Raw genomic sequence first — 5,823 nt, 5'->3', positions numbered from 1 at the left:
AAACAGAAATGAAATAGATGCGTATTTTCCTGTAATGTCCCTTCATAGCATTTATAACCCTACAGGATATAATTATGTCCTTCACCTACAATTTCAAGCATTGCCTTAGATATTTTTGTAGGTATGAGAGCTTTCGTACATTGATATAGAACTGAATATGAATATTATAAAGAGCAAGACAACAGTTATTTCTTGAGCCATTCAACACATTCATCCAATACATTTATATTACGTGTCCACACCAACCTACTGGAAATTTAAAAAAAAAAAAAAAAACACTATCAAAAATTAGATTTCATAAACAAGTACAGCAGTTTAATTCATATAAAACATTTCCAATCAGGTATTTGTGCAGGCATCCACTGGCCCATTTTTATTTTTTCCTTCTACTAGGCAAAATGTTATGCCAACTTCAAATCCTAATTTCCTTTTGCAAGGAAAAAGCAAGCACGAATTAAAGGCTATTTTGTATTCCATTTTTACAGAATAACAGGGTGGTGGATTTTTTCCTGTAGGGACTGGGATACCACTACAGTGATCCTGCAAATATGAAAAACATCAGCTAATTCTTGTTTAGCATCAAATAGCATGCTTGCTTTCTAAAGCAGACTACAAACCCAGTTCCACCTCTAACTACTGTCAGTTCTAAGTGTATTACTGCAAGCTGCAAGATATTTCATGTTTCACTTCAACGTCAGGCTCATGGAAAGACATAACTACAGAAGGATCCAAATTTAAAAAACAAAATAAAGTTCATGATAAGAGAAAGAAGTATTGGAAACAATCTAAGCGTATCATGCAGGTTCCAAACCCTGACAAATCCAAAGTACCTGAATACTATTTTATAGCTTAAAAAAAAAAAAATTGTATCATTTTTGAGCAAATCCCGTGATTGTTTTTGCTGTATTTTTGGAAGAAACACAAAGGGCCATCTCAATATTACGTACCATTTCCACTCAGTAGAGGATAAGGACCATACTCAAAAAGATAGCAAGAAATGTCACTGGCCCTAGATATTTGTAAATTTTAGCGGTATTACATACGTACTAGTACAGATTTTCCATTTTATTATAAACATATAAATACATATAAAACAAATGCTTGCTCAGCAGAGAAACAGAGGTTTACAAGGAAATGCTTGTGGCTCTGCCCTACTCCAAGGAAGCCTGACTTACTGTTTCCAGAGTATAAGCAAAGAGAGGTAAAGCATCTCTGCAGGTAAGAGCTGGCTCTTGTTTTTGGAATACTGAGGCAGCAGGAGTTTGTATGACTGAAGTTTGCACGAGAGACCAGCTGACAAAGCTAAGAGTTGGTTTCCCCTGAAAAATCCTAAAATAGGATGTGATGCCCCTTGGAAAGGGTAAGACAGTTTGCAATTTACCCAAATTTTCACTTCACTATCAAAGTGGTATGTAATTAACATGGTCCTCTGGAAAAGAGGTTTCATTACCGCACGTGAAAAAATAGTTTCTTCAGAGAGTCCTCTTCACCAGAGCTACAAGCCTTTGCTAATCTCCTTGAAACTTGCAAGACAAAAATGACAGCAACAAATCATCATCAGCACCATACCAAATCTTGCCAGAAACCACTATCACATCTCCAGCCACACATGCTACCCCCACAGCGGGGCTATCCTGCAACAGGAAGGAAATGCAGGACCTGCAGTTACACTGTCACAGTTTGTCCTTCTAAAGCCGTACCACTTGATTCCCCAGTGCAGGGGACTAGCAGGCGTCCAGTGTGAAGTGAACCAGGAGACTCAGCACCCTTTCCTTCAGCTGTACCGTAAAGAAGCTGCTTTTTAGCAATGCCGTGAAGATGATGTTCCATAGCGATGTAAATACAGTTCAATAATGACACCAGGTATCTCAAAGATCCCCATCAGCATGTTAGATAAGTACCACCATCCTCTTCCTACTTTAGCCCTCGGCTACATTTTGGAAGAGTCTGTATAAAACACCAGTTTGAAGACAGGAAAACATTGTCCTCGCTGTCCCCATTCTGCAGGTCATATGCTGAGGCACGGAAGGACTCCTGGCTTATTGAAGAAGTCTGTGGTAAAACCAAGCATCAACCAGATGTCCAAATTATTAGAGCACTGCTTTCATCACAAGGACTGCTATTTCTTCCTGCAGATAAAGGTTTCATTCCACCTTCACCTCTGAAATAAACAGCAAAATCTGATTCTACAAGCCCCCTAAAATACTTCGTACTACGTTGTGATCATGTCACCTACCTCACACCTAAGCCTAGAAGAATCAAGAAAACTGAGTAATATCAATTACAACTTCAATACAGGAAATGCACAAGGAAGAGTTTTGGAGCGGAATCTTACCATCCTAAATCAAGTAAAGCAAAATACCCACAGTGATCACTAAATGGCAACAATTCAGCCACATCCCCCTTTAGCCACGCTCACAGACCATTGGCTTTCCCTCAGCACAGCACGTGGCAGTGGTTCAGTGCCTCAGTGATGGAAGGAGGTTATAGCTTACTGAGACCTGTTACCAGCACCAACCATCCAACAACGCACCAGCTCCAAGGCCCGCTCCCAAAGCAGGTCAGTCAACACCCTACAGCAGCAAGAGACAGCTGGTAGCAGCACAACAGCTCCTACTCACCCAGCCTTGTTCCTAAAACCTGCTAACTACAAATAAGAACAAATAGTTGCCCGAGATGTATTTTACAATACATCCCAAAACAAGCCAAAGATATGCCACCTGCAGCAGCACTATGCCCACGGCAGAATGCTCGCCGCAGAGTTCAAAAAAAATCCGAGCAGTAAAATGTTTGAAGTCAACCTAATGGTACCATGACACAGGGCTAATTTTCAGGGGGAGAGAAAAAAACAAACAAACAAACAAAAAAAACCACAACAGCTGTTATAATACAGAATTTTGTGCCAGAAACTACAAAAAAGGCAGTTGCAACTTTCACACACAGAAAAAGAAAAGGGAGAGTGCAGCATCCAGCTGCTCTGCACAGAAATCGCTGGAACAAGTCCAGCAACACTCAGCTGCATTTCTTCTGAATACAGAGGAGTATCGCACTGGTCAAGCCTCACGTTCTTTTGAAAGAACTATACTAGGACATCATACTGATATTTTTTAATAGCGCTACAGTTTTGTACAAAGAACTGTTGGCATGAAGAACAGCTCTTTGTTACATGCACAGACTGTTGTGCACACGATCTTGTTTGCATGTTATTTATTCAAATTACAAACATCCAATGTTTGCATGCAACACTGAAGATGCACATTTGGGTGGTTTGGGTTGGTTTTGGTTTGTTTTTTTCCAATTTAGTCCTCTGCCTCTGTTCTACATTGGAGAAGTAAGTTGATTTATTGAACACGGGTCTTGCAGTCAGAAACTCCAGGGCCAACCACTAGTGTCCTACGTGGTGTCACAGAAGTCCTCAAAGACCCTGTACTTCAGCTTCCCTTCTACAGTACTCCCTACCTCCACAAAGCACAGTGAAAATAAATGCATGAAAGATTCATTGGTGCTCACCCGTTACGAGGTTGAAGGCCATTATGAACCAGAAAAAAAAAAAAAACAAACAAAAAACAAAAAAACAAATTCAAAGAGAGGATTATAACATGTTTCTCATTTTTTTTAGCAGCTGGGATGATGCAGAAGTAACACGCAGGGTCATGATTACTCAAAAAAAAAAAAAAAAAAAAAAAAAAAAAGACATCCAAAATACAAACAAGGAAAAAACAATCTTGCTGGCTATATGTCATAAGCCTTCATAACATTAATGTTTGGGTTTGGCTTTTTAATTCATCCAACATAAGTCTCTTTCAGAATTGGGGAGATACAAGTCCCAGGTAAATAGATGTTCCACAAAAACAACTATTCCTTGCGTTTGGATGTTACCAGATCCCCGACTGCTAACGGGTGGCACAAGGTGGCAGTGACGAAGCCACGCGATATCACAGCTCTCTAGCCATTGAAAAGTCCACCCCTTCCTTTTGCATTTCTCCTCTACACAATGCCACCATTTCTGGGTTACAGCCCTCTTGGCAAACACCACCAGATCCATCAACTAAGTCCAGCAGTTAGCTGCTGCGAGCAGTGAATTGCTGGTGCTGTTTCTAGGTTAACATTGACAGGAGCTAACAGAGTCTTCAGAAACATCATAAGCTTTGTTTCAGAGCTGACACACACTCGCTACACTGCACGAACACCGAGCTGTATGAGCAGATCCAGCCCTGGGCAGATAGATGGGGTTTGTCATCATCTAAACCCTACCTCTAAGAGCAAGGGGGTGGGCAGAGATGAGGCAGGGAGAGAGAGAAGAGATGAAAGGGCAAAAAAAGAACTGCTAGAAACACCTTAGACTATAGTATTTCTTATACAGATCTGACCTGTGTTATGTACAGCAATGTAACCTTGGGAAGGGGAAAAAAAAAAAATCAGTAAATAAGCTAGAGTGCTTTATAAGTGAACAACACAGCAGCAGTGCTCTGCACTGTCACCTGGGATACCCAGCGTCATTCATCATCACGGTCTCCCCCTCGCTCCCCAAGTCAATTGGGACTGGGACTGCAGTGGAGAACAGCTCATCCATCCACCAGGGAAAAGCAGCATGCTGCACATTGCTGAGGACTTTCCTGTGGTTCTCAATGACAAAGTATATTATAATCTTCTTGTGACTCTCAGAAAATAAGAGGGCATTTTTAAGTCCCTTTAACGTTTGTTTGTATTGGAAACACCGTGGAAGAACAGCCCAGGCTGCTAACAGACCTCTACCAGCACTAGCATGTGCGTTCGATTTGCAAGTTTAACTCCACAATAAGCTCTGGAGCCTGCTAGAATGGAATTACATGCATGATGAGGTGCGTTTAATCTATCACAGATTACCAATGGAAAGGTGAAAAGCAGTTGGTGATGCCTTTGAAGGGAGTAACGTCAAGGCCTCTTCCTCCAAACCCAGCATGTAGGCAAGGTCAAGAAACAGCAAATGGGAAAGTATTTGCCAAGAGCAGAAGAAAGGAAAAAATGTGCAGCCCTCGAGCAGTAGCATTGACTTTATCCAATACAGCAAAAAAGAAGAAATAAACATATATCCTCAAGAAGAAGAAACCCTCAGTACAACACAAATAAGTTGTATTTCAGATTATTTCCCTGTGATCATAAAAGTGATATGTAGCAGTAAGAGCCGCTAAAAAGGCTTTTCTCCAAAGCAATCCAGCTTGGTCAAAATGCAGAACATTTCTCTAGCACGTCCTACTCACAAAAATAATTACCAGAAAAACTGAAGAGAAACCATCATTGCAAAGCCTTTTCTTTCTTTCCTTGGAAGGTATTAATCAAAACGTCCAGCAAATGGCAGCCAGCCAGCAAAGCATTCTGCAGTGTCGGCTCTGCCCCCGGTTAGCCAGAGATGCAGCGCACAGCTTGCAGAGCTGATTCACACTTTTGCTATCAACTGCCGCTCCCTGATCTGGGTAAGAGAATATTTGGTTTTGGACAAACTGATGCATTTGCTCAGTCACTGAAGTTTTGTGTAGAGAGGCTGCATATGCCACTCAAAATCATGAGCATGACTTCTGTGTTGCTGTGCACAGAGCACACAGCAAAGCACAGCCCTTTAATAGCATTACTGATGTTAACAAACTATTTCTATTGTTATCGAGAACGCAGTCTCCATGTTAACAAGTTCCCCCCACATTTTTTCCTTACACACACAAGCCAAGGTGTAGCCAGCGCAAGGACAGTGGAGATAGTGCTGCCACCCTTTGGTCACACACAACAGCGCTAGAGAAAACCATCTCTCTTTGTCACTGGAAAACTAGGAGCATTGAAAACCTGACCATA

This window comes from Pterocles gutturalis, unplaced genomic scaffold, assembly GCF_000699245.1.
Source record: "Pterocles gutturalis isolate BGI_N339 unplaced genomic scaffold, ASM69924v1 scaffold27390, whole genome shotgun sequence".
In the NCBI taxonomy this organism is placed as follows: domain Eukaryota; kingdom Metazoa; phylum Chordata; class Aves; order Pterocliformes; family Pteroclidae; genus Pterocles; species Pterocles gutturalis.
The sequence above is the reverse complement of the archived record's forward strand: the minus strand, read 5'-3'. Positions refer to the sequence as shown.